Source organism: Planococcus citri, chromosome 3 (genome assembly GCF_950023065.1).
Source record: "Planococcus citri chromosome 3, ihPlaCitr1.1, whole genome shotgun sequence".
Lineage (NCBI taxonomy): Eukaryota > Metazoa > Arthropoda > Insecta > Hemiptera > Pseudococcidae > Planococcus > Planococcus citri.
Genome location: NC_088679.1, coordinates 5,230,262 through 5,248,533, shown reverse-complemented (window position 1 = coordinate 5,248,533; position 18,272 = coordinate 5,230,262). Strand labels below are relative to the sequence as shown.

General features: G+C 35.1%; 1 protein-coding gene across 1 annotated transcript in view; it reads left to right on the top strand.

Moving 5' to 3' along the window:
* The first annotated feature begins 1,880 nt into the window (after positions 1–1,880).
* Positions 1,881–18,272, top strand: part of LOC135841886 (serine-rich adhesin for platelets-like) — an 86,530-nt gene continuing 70,138 nt past the window's right edge. The window contains exon 1 of the mRNA XM_065359099.1: positions 1,881–2,202. The gene's annotated coding sequence lies outside the window, so the exon portion shown is untranslated. The remainder of the gene's footprint in view (positions 2,203–18,272) is intronic.

Here is an 18,272-nt window from a genome sequence, read left to right as displayed (position 1 = left end):
AAAGTTTCAAAAATCTGCTGGAGGCTTCAGGAATTTTCAAAAAGTCGCTGGAGGATCCAAAACGACTTGAAATTCACCTGCAGTACTTCGTAGCGTATTGAAATTAGTTTTTAGAATAAATTTCTGCTTTACAACTCCAATTTGATGGAATTTTGTGGGAATTTCGAGTTTCAAAAATCTGCTGGAGGCTCCAGAACTGCTCAAAAAGGGTTGAAACCGTTTGCAATCGATTTGGCATGTCAAAAATAGGGTATATCCCAAATTTTAGCTTTCTTGGTCAATTTGGTAAAATTTTGATTTTTTCCCTCATTTATTTTTTGGCCTAAATTCGATTTTCAAAAATTCACCAAAAATCGAAAAACGCACTTTAGCACTTGAAATTTTGACAGGTGATAAATTTTTGCATGATCTTTCGATCTACCTTTGTAAAGTTTGAAAAAGTTCGTACAAGTCCTATGTTAAAACGCAAAATCTGCGATTTCGGCTGACCTGTCAATCAAAATGGCCGCCATTTTGTAAGTAAGGCCAACTATTTTTTGGCAACTTTGCTTTGAAATGTTCCTTAGGATGTCCCATTCAAGAAAAAAGTTGTCCCAGAGGATCAGCGGGGGGGGGGTGCAATTACTCCTATTGTCATATGCCGGACTATTAGCAAAAAGTAGGATTTTGACAAGTTTAGCAAAAGAAGAACTTTGTTAGAATTATTGGCAAAAAGAGATACTTTGGTAATTTCTAGCAAATTACCTAAGCCGGGCTTTTAGATAATTTTGAAGAAAAAAAATTGTAAGCAATAATTTGAGGATTTTAGTGAAAATTAGCAATTTTAAAAAATTAGAAATTAAGTACATTTTTTGGCATTTTTTTTTTTTTTTTGAAGTGAGATTTTTCACATTGCAACTTATGGCAGTTTTAGGTAAAAAAATCTAAACTTTTCAACTGCGAAAAATCTAAAATTTTCAGCAATGGGGAAAACTTTGGACAATTTTTGGGAAAAAATCAACTTTTTAGAATCTTTTGCAATAACCCGTGAATTTTGATAATTTTTGGCTAAAAGCGAGACTGTCTGTTTTTGAGAAAAAGCAAGAATTTTTGGCAATTATTGGTCAAAAAAATGGTGGGTATTTTTTCGCAATCTTCGTTGAAAATGGGAGAAATTTTTTGGTCATTGACATTGCGAAAATTCATGTTTAGAGGGAGTGAAAATATATCTTTTTATGGTTTTAAAATGAGGCCCCTTGTTGTTTCGGTGCCTCTGGCAATCGCCAGTCAGCAGTATCTTCATCTCAGAGCTATGTAATAAAAGATATACAAAGTCGTACCAATTGTGCTGCTATGCATGTCTAGTCTATACCTATGTAGACGTACTTCATCCACAATATTACATAATTATATAAGATGTAGATTGCATTCGTAGGTACATACAATACATGTGTACAAATTTACACAAACACAGCCACTACGCAAACGAATGAACGATTCTTATAGGATGACTACAAGTTTAATCCGTACACATTCCAAACTTCTAACATCCGTAGGTAGGTACTTGAAATGCTGGGATACAAGTCCAGATTCAAACAGCACGGTACTATAGACCAGGCAAATTATGAAGATTCTTAGCGTTTTTGGTATTGAATCATACATGTACCTATGCAGATTGCAGATGTACACATTGAAGCCATTAGTGCCGCATATACAAGTACAGTACACATAGGTACATGCATGTTGTAAGTGCACTTGCCTATCTTCTGTAGGTACCTACACTACCTTCTGCCCAGACCCAGATGGCCAGCTATACGTATACACAACTGGGAACTGGGAACTGGATACTGGATACTGGATTACTGGATGCTATTAACACGAGTGAGGTATCGTCAGCGGCATCCAGTTATCGTGTGTCTAAAGAGATGGTAATTTGGACCGCTTACCATGACCACGATCATACCCATACCCAACAGCAACAGTAGCGTTCTCCATACTCCATACCAGTGTGTCATAAGTGTACTCGAAGGAACGTACGTACTTCGCGTGCTACGAGTTTAATATTCTCGGTGATTGTTTTTTCCATGTTCGACGAGTCGAATACGATTTTTTGTTTTACGTACGTAGTACTCTAGCTCTGTGCTTATACCTAGACCGTTCGGCGTTTGGCGTTCGGTGTGCGCGTTAAATTACACCCAAGAGTCGGTCCGGTCAACGTTACCGGTAAGTTTTGAATTTCATCATGAATTAGCTTATAGCTATGTAAATTAGATCAATTAAGTACCATACTCGGCCGACTACAAAACTTTCTTCATCAATACGAGTACGACGAATGTGTGAATCTGGATAGGTAGAGGTACCTGGACTACCTCGCACCTGTTTACCAATTAGTGCAGTTTACCGAACCTATAATAATCGCGTCTCGTCTTTGATGATGGATTAAACAAGTTGCCCCTGAATATTTGGAGTGAAATATGAATTTGAACGTGGTTAAAGTTTAGCTGGACCATTTTAACAACTCGTCGTAATCGAAATCTCGAATAGGTACTTACTATAAAATGTTTCAAATGGATTGCGAATTGCGAAAATATTTTGGATCTTATAGCTCTGGAATTGGAGCATTTTTTATAACAAAAAACGCATCTCCTTTTTCCAAGAAATTCAAATAAGCCAGCTGATAAAAAATCACATTACTCGAGGAAATCCCCTATTCATTGAATGGTATAGTAGGTACCTACCTCTTCCAGCCGACAATTTGGTCTCTTTTACACGTGTGTAAGTTGAATAGTACGCGACATCGACAGTATGGTTAAACTTTCGATTCAACGAGTCTACCTAAAAAGGGCGTATCCGCCAGTGAGACATTTCTATAGGTAGCGACAACTTCAGTTACCAACTTTCGATGCTTTCTCAAACTGGTTTTGAAATTTACACGAAAAACAGAAAAAATCTCAGGATCGTGAGAAAAAAGACAATTTTTAAGCTCCGAGATATTTGCTAAAATTTATCTATAGGTACATTTTTCCAGCGAAAATTTTTTCTCAAGGTGATCGTCTTCGATTTGAAGAGGATTGCGATTTTTAGAAATTTTACGAGTATGATTTTTGACGAATTTTTAAAAACCCCAAACTAATTATTTTCGACAATTTCTCTTTTTTTTCCCTCTTTCTTTTTTTTTCAATATTAAATGTTATTATTTTGTAAAAATGATTGAAATCAGTCCTCAAGCTAAAATTAATATCATCTTTTTCAAACTGAAACCTCCAACAATTTTGATGAACCTCTCACTCCTCAGCTCATCCAAAAATAGGTGTCAAGTCTTCTCTCTCCTCTCCCCTCTGCAAGGAAAGTTTTAAATCACGAATGTTTTTTGTCCCGTTCTCTGTGAGCCTTCATCCTTGGTCTAGGGAAACTGCTTTCATTTTTTTTCTTCAAATTTTTAAAAGTCTAACATAATGTGAGGAATACTTAATGGTCAATTTTTTCAGTTTTTGAAAATCAGAATATCAAAAACATGTCACAATATCTCCAAATTCTTAAAACGCAGTCAAAATATTCTAGAATCAGAATGTATGTATTTGTACTTTAAATATTGGAATTTTAGCTCCGGAGGTGCACCTGGAGGGGGGGGGGGATTTGAACCCTCAAATAGGAGGCATTTTTGAAAAATTTCAAATTTGTGTTTTGAAAATTTTTTCTTCGCGAATATTTCACCTTAATTAGACCAAAATATTGAAAGATATCATTTCTGAAGCTGGGAAATATTTTTGAACGATTGTGCAAATTTTTTTTCCTATCTAGGGCTGAAAAGTACTACTTTTCCAACCTCGCGAGAATCGCTCGGATGTAAAAATAAGTACTTTCCACCCTCGTTCAGGAAAAATTACTTCACTAAACTCGGAGAAAAAGTGATTTTGAACTCGTGTGAGTTGTTCCCCTCACTTCGTTCGGGTCACAAACCTCACCCTCGTCAAAAATCACTTTTTCGGCCCTCGTTGTGTAATATACTATGACCATTTCTGCCAACTTTGAAAAAATTTTAAAAAATTCATAAATTTTTGGCTATTTTTATCGATTTTCTGAAATTGGCAATATTGACCAAAAAATTGGCACAAATGCGTTCCAACATATTTTCTAATCGTTTCTGCTGAAAATTTGGTAAAAATTGTTGCTTTTACGCAAACATTTTCAAAAAGGCTCATGGCTCAAAGTTTTTGAGCTTTTTCATTTAAATTGACTCACATTTTTTCTAATGATTTTTTAGGAGATCTGTTCTTTAGTTATAAAATCACTCAAAAGTATCGGTTTTTTAACAAAGGATTCCAAAAAGTCTCGCTTTTTCGAAAAACATTGCAAACGTACGAGGTATAACTTTTTTGCCAAGAATTCACAAGAATTTTTTTTTTTGCGTAATTTCAAAAAGTCCTACTTTTTCTTCAAAATTTCGAAAAAAATACATTTTTTCCAATTTGTCATGTAGTTGCGCTTCTTGCTAAAATTATCCCAATCTTGCTTTTTGCCAAAATGTGAAAAAAAACTCTCGGTTTTCAAGCAAAGTTTGCATAAAACTTCATTTTTTCTCCCAAATTCTGAAACGTTTCCTTCTTTTAAAAAAAATGTCCAAAAGTTTTCCTTTCTTTGCCGGAAATTATCAGAAAAAGCTTTGCCTTTTGCTAAATTTGTCAAAAAAATCTCACCATCTTCCTAAAGTTGTTCAAAAGTCTCATTTTCCTGACAGAAACTTCAAATATGCATAATTTTTTAGCCCATTTGACCCAACCCGCTTCTTGCTAAAATTGCCAAAGTATTGCTTTTATTTATGTTTTTGCCAAAAATTTACAAAATTCTCGCTTTTTCAAAAATTCACAAAAATTTTCACTTTCTTAAAAAAATGTATGGTGATTGTCATTTTTTGCAGCAAATTCTAAAATATTCCACTTTTTCCAAAATAGTCCAAAATGCTCGTTTTTTCGACCAAAATTGCAAAGAAGGATCTTTTTTGCCTGTAAATTGCCATAAAGTTATGCTTTTCTCGCTAACATTGTCAATGTCTTATTTTTGGAGTAAATTTCAAAAAGTCCTATATTCATCAAAGGATTGTCCAAATCTCGTATTTTTGAGGAAAATTTCGAAAAAAAACTCGGATCACTTTTCGGCCACAATCATCTAGCAAAAAGTTCTCCTTTTTTCCAATTGTAATGCTGCACTCTTGCTTTGGGGTTTTCACAAAAATTCACCCCTTTTTAGTAAAATTGCTAATGGTGTGTTTCCCCTCAAGAATTACCTAAAAATGTCTTGTTTTTTTTTTTTGCCAGAAATTGATAAAAAGTACGAGTAGTTACAACTTTTTTGCCAATTCTCAAAAGGTTCTGCTTTTTGTCAAGATTGTCAAAGTCTTCCTTTTTGCCAAAAATTGTCTTTTTTTTACAGAATAATTGCAAAAATTCTCACTTTGTTGCCAAAATTTGTCAAAAACAATATAAATTTACTTTTTTTTTTGAAAAAAACCGAGTACGAGCCTTAAGGCCAACAATCAATATCCTAATTTTAAAAATTTTTGGATTCACCAGATTCCATGAACTCTCCATAATTCATTCATGGGTCATTCCACGTCAATTGGACCAAGAAGTGGTGGGGGTGGGGGTTCAGCGATTTTTTTGAAATTTTTCCTGTGGAAAGACCTTCTAAAGGGATGACCAATGGCGCAAATCGCAGCCTTCTAGCCCATTTTTAAAGGCAGCCAGGGGTGTCAAAGTTTTCAGTGAACCTAAAATATCATCCATTTTAGCAGAGGGTTACTCGATAACCGCGATACCTACCAAAATGGAACATCTTCCCATAGTTAGGGGGTTTGAAAGACTTTTTGGCGATATCATAAAAATCAGTGTTGCCACTTTTTTCGTACAAAAAATTAGTTCAAAAAGTTTCGAAACGTAGTTTTCATATCGTTCCGACTCTCAAAAATTCTGAAAAAAATATATTGTGAACAACTTTTCATGCTGAACAACATATTAAAAAATTGGGATGTTAACATGTTGCAAAGTTGGTTTACAAAAATTCAAAGTTTGCGAAAAAATGCGATTTCTTGATTTAAAACATGAAAAAAAGTTTTGATAGGTGAAGTTGACCCATTTGACTCATATTCTCACGTATCTGTTAAAAAAGTTGAAAACCCCCTTTTACTCGATGATAATTATGAACTCCTCACAAAAAAATCAAAATTCGAAAAGATTCAAAAAATGAAGGATTTTTTATTTTTTTGTTGTGAATGTAATTTTTATCAACTTTTTCATGAAACACATCAGAAAGAGGTCAAAATAAGACAACTGAATAAATTTAAACTTTTTTTGATGTTTGAAATTGAAAATTGAATTTTTTCGAATTTTGATTTTTTTGTGAGGAGTTTATTTCATTGAATGAAAGAGTTTTTCAACTTTTTCAACAGATACGTAAAAATAGGAATCAAATGGGTCAACTTCGCCTATCAAAACTTTTTTTCATGTTTTAAATCAAGAAATCGCATTTTTTTGCAAACTTTGAATTTTTGTAAACCAACTTTGCAACATGTTATCATCCCAATTTTTTAATATGTTGTTCAGCATGAAAAGTTGTTCACAGTATATTTTTTTCAGAATTTTTGAGAGTCGGAACGATATGAAAACTACGTTTCGAAACTTTTTGAACTAATTTTTTGTAAGAAAAAAAGTGGCAACACTGATTTTTATGATATCGCCAAAAAGTCTTTCAAACCCCCTAACTATGGGAAGATGTTCCATTTTGGTAGGTATCGCGGTTATTGAGTAACCCTCTGCTGAAATGGATGATCCCTTCAAAAGGTCTTTCCACAGGAAAAATTTCAAAAAAATCGCCGAACCCCCCCACCACTTCTTGGTCCAATTGACGTGGAATGACCCTCGTGTAATATGCATTGGTCATTATTTACGAATGTTGATAAACCGTCGAATCGACCATCGACCAAACGACCGGTCAGGTTTCGAAGTCCGAGCCCAAGCAGGCGCCTATCTAAATGAATTTACTCGGCGGTCCGTTCAACGACCTGAGAAAAACTATCCAATCATGAACCTTGGGGGCTCGAGTTGGCTATCGAGACAAAACAGCAAAGGAGAAAAAACAATCAATACCTAGGTATAAATACTTGTACATATAAGTGATATGTGATGTGGAGCAGCCTGTGTTGTTTGGTGCTTGGCACATAGAAGAGTGGAACTGCAAGAGAGTGCGCTATTGATAAGACGTCTTAAGCGGAGTAATTAATTTTCTCGGTTTATTTTCTCATAAACGCCGATCCGATTTCTTCACATTTTCCCAGCCCGAGCGTCGACATTTACGAAGGCATTAATTTGATGACGAAACGGTGTTAATTTTTTCATTATATTATCATTACTATTATTATAATGCGCTGTTACTCGCGAATATACGTTTACGTACGTACGTATGTGTTTGCTAAAAACACCGCGCCGAATAAAACAATCGTACGTAAGAATTATGCGTAAGAAACGCGCAATATGACAAGCAAAACCGAATATTGCCCAAGTGTATTGGTAGTTTGTTGGTCGTCGTCGGCGTACAATGACTTTGGAAATATGTATGGTACCTCTCTGTACCTACTCTTATACTGTATTAGGCGAATACGAATTATAATTAACGCCATGGGAAAAAATCGGCCACCATCTACGAGTAAATAGACATAGGTAGGTGTGACTGCAGCTAACGTCTAGCTCATAGCTGGTAATATCTGCTGCTTCAGAATTACAGCAGGCAAATTGCCTATTACATCGTGCGTTTTAATTATATGCATAGTTGTATCCCCTGTTGCCCCCAAAAAAACGACAATGTGACCATTTTCCAGATTCTGTAGCTTGGTTCTCAAATTATGAAGCTTTGTTCGATGTTTTTGAATCAATCTGTAGGATAGGGAGTGAGTGAGTGGACAAGAGGAGAAGGTGCAGAGGAGGCTCAAAAATTCAAACCTTTGGAAAACGCAGTCAGACTGCTTTCAAAAACCTACCAAATACACACCAATAATCTCCTGTGCCAGTCAAACAATGCACCAGTTATGAGGCGAAGAGATGTTTTCACAAGTTTAAAAAATAGGGTACCTAGAAATCTAGGTTAATTTTTATCAAAGGTTGAAAAAAATTCTGTTTTTTTTTTCAGAAATTCAAAAAAGTTGATCAGAATTTTTTTGGTGTTTGTAATTACTTGATTATTACACCCATCGTGTAAGATTTAAATCGATTTGTTAAGGTCAAGTTTTTTAATTAGGTCTAAGAATTTTTTAATTTTGGAAAGGTCGTCTGGTATGAATATGGATCTTTCATCTATTTGTAGGGATAGTCTGTGCTGATGTAAGGAGGGACAGCAAAATAGTAAGTGTTGGACAGATATAAGTTCGGACGTGCAGAACTGGCATGTGGGTTTTGGGGTTTTTTCATAGAGGTGATTGTGGGTGAGTTTTGTGTGGCCAATTCTCAATCTGGTTATAATGATTTCTTCAAGTCTATTTAGTTGAGATAGGTTTTTCCAAGGCTGAGTAGTTTTTTTGTAGTGATCGAGCTTGTTTGACGTTTGGAGGGACCAAAAGTTTTGCCATTTCTCGAGTGTGTTTTGGGTGAAGATAGATTTAAGGTCCTCAGCTGTGATAAATATGAGAGGAGAAAGAGTAGCGGTGGATTTTGCATTTTTATCTACAATTTCATTTCCTGTGATTCCAACATGGCTGGGTACATACTAAAACCCGGAACGATATCGTTAGTGATGTAGTTATAACAGCTATCGCATCGTTTAAAAGCGATACCCATTAGTAATCGGTATCGCCAAATAAAACCCAAACCTGTTAGTTGTTACAATCACTTTTCATAAAACGATTATTTCAGTATCGATTATGCATTGGCACAGAAATCCTTATCTGTTGCATGAATATCTGAATGGTTGCGCACGCTTATATGAGCGCGGGGGTGTGTGAGTGTGTGTGAGTCATATTCAAAAGCGTTAGCGACGGTGATACCAAAAGTGATACTAACGACATCGCTTCAAAATAAACTTGCTAGAAAGCGATGTGAATAATTCGCTGATAAGAAAAACCTGTTACTAACAGTATCGTTAACAGTTTTGAAGCGATGTCGTTGTAAAGACTAACAACATTGTTCCAGGCTTTAGTACTACATACATAAACTTGATGGAGAAGTTTGAATTTTGTAAATCAAATAGAGCTTTATGGATATTTTGAATTAGGGGGTGGTCAGAAAATAGATTTTGGATAACAGTTAGTGAGCTGAGGGAATCACTCTGAATTAAGAAAGACTTATTTTCTGATTCATAAGTGAATATATCACAGAGGCAGTGGAAAGTAGCTGTGAGTTCGGCAGTGTAGATTGAAGAGCAGTTATGGATTTTAAAATTTGAAATTTTATCATTAACAGAGTAGGCATACCCTGAATGAAGTGTTGGTATTTTTGACCCATCTGTAGAACAGAGATTGAATTTTTTGTATTCTTATAAGAGTTCAAGATAGTTTTGTTTTATTATTAGTGGATAGTGGCTATTTTTTGGGTAGTTAATAAGTTGTGTATTGACTTGAGGAGGCCTGAGGAGCCATAGGGGGATATGATTGGTTGTTGGATGAGTGTTTTAGGATTGATTTGAAGATCATTCAACATTGTGATGAAATTAGAAATGGGTCCTTCTATATGATCAATATGTTGGGGGTTGAGTGGGTTAATTGAGTTTTGGAGTGGATGGGAAGGGTTGGTGGATGCATTTGAGATGAATTTGTTTGTTATGAGAGTTCTTCTAAACTCTGGGGGTAATTCTGCTGCTTCACAATGAAGGCTATCTATTGGAGAGGAATGGAGGGCTCCTAAACAGATCCTTAGGGCTGAATTTTGAATTGTTTTTAGGATATTAGAAGTTTTACATACTTGAGATATTTGCAAAACATGGGCTTCCATACTCAATTTTACTGTGAATTAGAGATTTATACAAGTGAAGTATGAGTTTGTGAGATGGATTATACTTGGTGTTTTTGATTTTTTTCAACAGATTTAGGCGCTTCATGATATCTGATTTTACTTTTAGAAAATGAGGAGTCCAATTTGGATTTCTATCAAAAGTCAAGCCAAGAAATTTAGTAGTGGTTTTGAATTCTAAAGAGTGTCCTTTAAAGTTGGGAATGAGATCTGGAGGAATCTTATTTTTTTGGTGAAAAGTATACAGTGGGGTTTTGACCAGGGATCGCGGAGGGGGGGGGTCTAGTGCCTCCACCTCCAGCTCCGGCTCCCAAAATTTTTAAAAAAATACCTCCGGCTCCGGCTCCAGCTCCGGAGGTTTTTCATGAGTACCTCCACCTCCACCTCCGGCTCCACTTGAAAAATTTCAAGTACCTACCTCTTGCTCCGGCTCCGGCTCCCGGAGCAAGGCCCAAAAAAGGGTACCCTCCAGGGGGCTCCTGCCCTCCAGCTCCGCCTCCGGAGGTCAAGGAGGGGGGGTTTTGAGCCTTCCCCTCCGGCTATTTGAAAAAAAAATACCTCCGGCTCCAGTTTTTTTTGTAAGTGCCTCCGCCTCCGCCTCCGGCTCCAGTAAAAAAATTTCAAGTACCTCTTGCTCCGGCTCCTGCTCCCGGAGCAAGGCAAAAAAAGGGTACCCTCCGGGGGCCTCCGGGCCTCCACCTCCGCTCCGCTCCGCGATCCCTGGTTTTGACTCACAGAAGGTTAGACCATTAGAATCTGCTCATGATTCAATTTTTTCAAGGGTTTCTTGGATTACATGAAGAGCTAGTTGAATATTATTTGAACGAAAAGGAAATGTTTATATCATCAGCAAAGATTCCCAGAGAAATGGGTCTAGAAATAACATTGGAAATGTTATCAATCAAAAGTATAAATAAGACTGTGCTAAGCACTGAACCTTGAGGGACTCCATTTTCAAGTTCAAAAAATTTTGAGTATGGATTGTTAAAACTCTCACTCTAAAAGTACAGTTTGTTAAGAAATTCTGAATAAAGTGGGCCAAATGTCCTCTAATTCCAATGGAATGTAATTTTTGGAGAATTTTATAACACCAGGCGTTATCAAATGCCTTTTCAAGATCAAAAAAGACTGAAAGAACACTTTCTGTATTCTGGAAGGCTGAACTAATTTCTTTTTGGAGACTAAAGAGGTGGTCTAGGGTAGATCTTTTCTTTCTGAAACCACTTTGATAAATGCTGAGAGAGTTTGAGGAATCAATATACCAATTAAGATGTTTAATAACCATTTTTTCAAGTATTTTGCAAAGAACTGAAGTTAAGGAGATGGAGCGATAACTAGATGCCAGATTTGGGTTTTTATCAGGATTTAATATTGGTATCATTGTTGCAGTTTTCCACAATTTCAGGAAGGAATCAGAAGTCCAAATTTTGTTGTACAAGGTATATAGTCACAAAGTAAGTTTCACATTTTTTTTAAAAATAGAAGGCGTGAATATTTTTTGACCAAAATTGGAGGGGATGTAGTTCAAACATTCGACCAGATCTGACAAAATTTATTTTGCATTTGGGTGCATTGTTCGTATTTCACAGCGTGATTAGTAAAGTGCTGACAAAAAATGCCGTCCAAAAATTATATGTATCTCAGAAAAAATGAATTTTTCAACCTAACAAAATAAAAATTCATCGGAAAATTGATTGAGAACCACTCAAGACATAACATACTAACATTATTTTGATTCAATCAAAATCCAAATCAAGTAAATTGTTCAGTGATAATCTGCTGAATGTCGGCATTGTCGAGAGTCACTCAGCACCAGAAATTTTGCAACCATCACATGAACAAATTACATCGCCAAATAACATCTCAACTTGAAATAACATTGCTATGATACGTTTTGAGTAATTTTTGATAAATTTTAGTCATAATTACTACAACTACAAATTTTTTTTTGGGCCAAATACCACATTTGGACGGCATTTTTTATCAGCACTTTACTAATCACGCTGTGAAATACGAACAACGCACCCAAATGCAAAATAAATTTTGTCAGATCTGGTCGAATGTTTGAACTACATCCCCTCCAATTTTGGTCAAAAAATATCCACGCCTTCTATTTAAAAAAAAAAATGTGAAACTTACTTTATGACTATACCTCGTATAACGTATAACTGAAGTAAATCTTCTTTTCCAGTATCTGAAAGGTACTTTAACATGTGAGGGTGAATTTCATCAGGTCTAGGGGATGAATCTTTAATGTTGTAGTTTAGATAATGATTTAGCTCTTCAAAAGAGAAAAGAGAGTTGTATGGTTCTAGATTTTGAGATGAAAAGTCTAAGGGGGTGGATTCTATTTGTGTTTTTAGTGTTTGGAAAGCAGAGCTATAAGAGGCAGTTGCAGAAGCTTTTGCAAAGGATCTAGCTAAGGTGTTTGCAATCTCATCTATTGAGTTTATTTTAGTGGTGCCATCTACTAAGCAGGGTATCTCAGTAGGTATATAATTTCCTTTAAGGATTTGAACTTTTTCCACATTTCTTTTGTAGATGTGCTTTGGGTGATGCTCAACATGAAATTATTCCAACTTTCTCTTTGTTTACTCGTAGATAAGTTGATTTGGCGAGCCATAGCTCTTTTTTTCTTAAAATCAATGAGGTTATTGTCAAGAGTGCGACTAGCGCTGTAACTTTGCACGAGTTCATAATCGAAATTTTTTTAGCCAAAATTTAGAAGAAGTCGTAATTTTTTCCAGTATGTAATACAAAATGTCTCAATTTTTCCAACCGTCCTGATTTTTTGTCAGACTTTTTTTTTCAAAGTTTCAATTCTCGTCAAGATTTCATAAAAGTTTTGATTTTTTCCTAAAACCCAAGAAATTCCAATTAGGCTTATTGTGCAATTACCAGAAACGAGAAGATTAACGCGATCGATGTCTCACACAGCTCTTCGCACATCTTCCAACTTGAGAAGTGTATAGATACGAGAACTTCATCGACGACGCGGTTTGCATCTTTGCATCAACTACATACATTACACTGTGATTTGGAAAAATTATATAAAACATGGAGCTATCGACGGATGATACCAGTCGATTATGTAACATACAGAAGCATGCGGATAACGTCCGACAGCTAAATAAACTACCTGTTGATCCGAAAAAGACCGGTTTATTACTCGATAAATGGAACAATTTTTCAGTCGTTTGACTGCTCGCAATCAATAATCACCCTCTTAAAATATGTGTGCGACCGAAACCGACGCAAGATGTTGTATATTTCAGTTCGTACCATTTGTAAATATATACAGGCTCGCGTACAATGTTACAAATAAGTACAAAATATGTAGGTATGTAGTGCCAATGACAATTGGATTACGCTAACGTACCTATCCATAGATCATAAGAACTTATGGCGCTGATTTGCTAATCAGCCATTTTATAATGAATCGAACTAAATTCCCAGATTACTTCATACATACGTTGGAATCTTCATTTATTGCAACATTGGCAAAAATGTAGGACTTTTCAATATTTTTTTGTGAGAAAACAAATGGCTCCTTTGGAATTGTTGGTAAAAAACATGACTATTTAATCAGTTTTGGGAAAAAATGGGACTTTTCTGGCAATTTGGCCAAGAAGTAGAATTTCTCCATTAATTTTGAAAAATATCACGCATTTTGACCAAAATGATATTTTCTTAAGAATTTTACTGCAAAAACAGGACATTTCTGGCAAATTTGAAAAAAAGGACTTTTTCAACAACTTTGGCAAAAATGCTATTTTTCCATTTTCCGTGAGAAATTAATTCTTCAGCTGAACTTTTTTGCAGAAATATTCAACTATGGCTTTTGGCATGAAGTAAGACACTTTTGAAATATATAGACCAAAAAATATGCCCTTTTTGACTCTAACTGCCAAAGCTGCCATGAGCAATATCGATCAAGGTAGGGCTATTTGTCAGTTTTGACAAAAGAAAACATGACTTTTCTAGACATTTTGGCTTAGAGAAAAACACAAGAACTTTTCTGTAGTTTTTCCAAAAAACCAGACTTTTTCGGTAATTTTCAGAAAATTTGGACTTGGTTATTCTGGCAATAATCATGGCTTTTTCAGCAGTTTTAGCCAAAAATTCAGAACTTTTTTGAGAATTTTATCAAAAAACAAGAATTTTTCAGTAGTTTTGACGAAAAGGCCTTTTTTGATGATTTCTTCAAAAAACAGAATTTCTTGTCAGATTTTGCAAAAAAGTGGCAATTTTACCATTTAGCTTTCCAGTAGGTATAGCATAGCCCCACTTTTTAAAGAAATCAAAAATTTTGACAATTTTGGCAAGAATTAGGTATAGGTTTTTTAGTTGGTAGGTGAATCAAATTACAGAACTTTTTTGGTCATTTCAACCGAAGAAAAAAAAACTTTTCTAGCAGTTTTGGCGAAAGAGGGTCTTACTGGCAATTTCTCGATAAATCAGAACATCTTGGCAGTTTTTGCGAAGAAGTACATACCTATAGTACTTTTCTATCAATTTTTTGGTGAAAATGTGGGACTTGTGACACTGATCTGCGTGACGCTAACTATTGAAACTTGGAGAAAAATCTTAAATTCTTCGTCTTAGGTAGGTATTCATATCTATCTTTTTGAAAATTTGAGAAAAAAATTGATTAGGTAATATGTTTTTGCCTCAAATTGCCCAAATGTCTTGCTTTTTCGGCAAAAACTGTGAAACGATATAATTTTTTTGTCAATTATTCCTAAAAAATTGTCAAAGTCTTGTGTATTGCCAAGAATTGTCAAATATTCTGACTTTTTAAAAAATTGACAAAACTTTTGTCGGTTTTTTAGACAAATTGCAAAGGATTTTCATTTCAGAACATTTCAAAAAATCATTTTTTCTCAAAACTTTGAAATTTTTTACTTTTTTGACCAAAATTTTAAAAAAGTATATTTTTTTCACAAATTGCCATAAAGTCTTGCTTCTTGCTAAAATTGTCAATGTCTTGCTTTTTGCCAAAAATTGACAAAAAAAACTTGCTTTAGAGCAAAGTTTATAAAAAAAGGTTCACTTTTTCTCAAAAATTCTGAAAATTACTACCCATTTTTTAAAAAGATTGTCCAAGAGTAGGTATTCCCTTTTTCAACGAAAGTTTACTAAATTTGTCAAAGTCTTGCTTTTTTATCAAAAATGACAAAAATTTTAACTCATTGGAAAAACAGTGAAAATTTTCGTCTACATTGAAGAAGATTCCAAAAAATCTCACCATTTTCTAAAAATTGTTCAAAAGTCTCTTTTTTTTACTGTGACATTGAAAAAATACTAGTATGTACATAACATGAAGCTTCTACTTCTCGTAAAAATGTCAAAGCCTTGCTTTTTATCAAAAATTAACAAAATTCTTGCTTTTTCAAAAATTTAGATAAGTATATTTCGCTTTTTAAAAAAATCGCTGATGATTGTCGCTTTTCGCAAAAAATTCCAAAACATTCCACTTTTTATTCAAAATTTTCGCATTTTTGACCGAAATTGCGAAAAAGGATCTCTTTTTTTGTTAATTTTTGCCATAAAGCCTTCATCGTCAAAATTTTACTTTTTTCGAAAAAATTGACAAAAACTCGTGTTCTGGTAAAATTGATGAAAATTTCACTTTTTTTCCAAAAAAAAAAAAAACACCAAAAAGTTTCTTTTTTTTCAACAATTGTCAAAAATGTCGACTTTTTATGTCGGAAATTGCCAAAAAATTTGTCATTTTTTTCAAAATCTTGCGTATCTTTTCTCAAAAATTCTCGCATTTTCAAAAATGACGCAAATTTTGCTTTTTCAAACAGCTAATTTTTTGAAAAAATTCCGGTAAAGATTCGCATTTTCCCAGACTTGCTTTTTTGACAGTAATTGCGACAAAATAGGTGGTCTATTATTTTTTGGCTTCTAATTACTTTATGTTGTAAGCTCCTACTTTTTTCTAAATTGTCACAGTCTTGCTGTTATTTTTTTACAAAAATGATCACTTTTTACCAAAATTGTTGAAAGAATTTTCTTTTATCAAGAATCGCGATCATTTCAAATGTCTCTTCCCCCCCCCCCCGAAATTGCTAAAAAGTATCAATTTTCTGCCCATTATTCCCAAAAATGTTTGTCTTTTTTGCCAAAAATTGCAATCATTTTCAGTTTGTGGCCAAAAATTGACAAAAAGATACTTTTTTTTATCAAAAAGTTGCATTGAAAGCTCTGTTTTTTTTGGTCATTTTTCTCTACTTATTTTTATGTTTTGTCATTTTTTTGGTTACTTTTTGGTTAGGTTCTTTTTCGAGATTCTTTTGTATTGAAGTAACTTTTTTTTGGGAAAGAGGGGGGGGGGAGATTTGAGTACGAACCCTGTGAGCACGAATGTACTTTTTTCGATGATTTCAAATACGCTTTTAAATGGTAATTTAGAATGAATTTCCCAGAAACGATTCAATTTGGAATTTTTTCGTGGTCTAAAATGAATTTTTTCCTACCTAGTAGATAATACGAGTAGCTATTCACTCCACCTTCAGTGTACGTACGTGTATCTTAATGCTTTTGCGGATTAGAGTTCATGAAATATTAAAATTTGCATAATTTTGTTGATGTACTCGTAGATTTAGTAAAAGTTTATTAAAAAGAGATTTCGACCGAACGCAGTAGAAATGAAAGGGATCATCGAAGGTCAAGTTGTCGCAGTGGGAGAACACAAACAACATTTGAACTAAAGTAAACGCGTGGATCTGTAATATGACCTCACTTCGTCGGACATAATATGTACATTCCGAGAATATTGACTCAATGAAATTACGATAGGTATTTATATAATATACGTGCCTGCTTCAGTTTTCAAAATTCCCTTATTATAGCTTTCAGGTACACGTTGCATTAATTACCTCGCATGATTCACCATAAAGCATTGACCTCACTACTGAATTAAAATTTCTGAGGGTGTGGTGGGGAGAGGGGTGCAAAAATTTGTATGAGACTGATGACTAGAAAAATAAGAGAGTCTTCAGCTCCAAAATGCGAAAACGAAGAATTCTCTGTAGACTACATTTTTCCCCTCACTGATCACGAAAATAGTGCCAAATTGAGAGGAAGTGGTGCAAAAAGTCCTTCCTTTTTTGGACTTCCCTTGTTCTATCAAAATGTCATACGCGAGACCTCCCCTATGCCACTTTACAGACACATCCTTCGCATGTGTTTTATATAAAGAGCGTCAAACTTCAAAACGTCTGACGTAGAATCAAAATACAAATCCTCATACACAGGCATATGGGGCATTGAGCATTAGGCATATATGTGTGTGTATTATGCATTGAAAGGCAGGTAAATACGCATAGGTAGGTACCTCTACACTATACATATTAGCCGTCGGCGCAGCGTCGCGTCACATCACTATACGTATACGTAAATGTTTGGTTTAGCCTCAGCAGTGAAAGTTAATAATCAGGAAATGTGCGGCTATTATTTCATTTCATTATGCGCGTGCGTGCGAATAGAAGAAATGATTATCGTTCAGCCATCTCAACTATTGCCCTGCGGCCAATTGTAATGTATGGAGAAGCTAATTTGCATTGACCTCTGCGACGTGACGTGACGTGATGACGCGACGCGACACCACATTATATACCTATAGGTACTTACGCCGTCTCCGGTCTCTGTCCGATATATACGACGTCTGCTGAGTGAGCATTTGAGTAATCTAGACCATGAAACCAGATCTTTGATGCTCGTTAGATGTCCAGGGTCCAAGAACCCCAGGATTGGAGTAGATGCTCGAAACTGTCTCAAAATTTGATTCCAAATCATCATCCACCTATGGTACTTGGTGTGTTTGACCCAACTACATATGTGCATATAAGCCTCTAGTACATGCCGTGCAAGTGTGCAGCGTGAAATGGAAAGTGCTATCACCGCGCAATAATGCTCGACTTCACTTGTACGTACCTACGTACGATACCTAAACAGTTGCACTATAAGCAAAGGAAAAAAAACAGGTACCCCAACCTCTCTATCGTCAATTACGTATACTTATAATACGACGTGCGAATAATGATTGATGAAGTCGGGTCGTCGTTTTGTTCTGAAACAATTTCAAATTGAATAGTTTTAACGAATACCAAATATGTTACACGACCTACCACAGAGACCAAGTGGGATAAAGCGGCACAGTAAACGATATACTTTAACTATAGGTATAAATCTGCAGATCAGATATGCTACAGAAGAAAGCCACGTATGAATGGTAGGTATAACGTTCGCGTAAGTAGAGATCTCTTACATAAACGCGCACCCAGGCACATAATA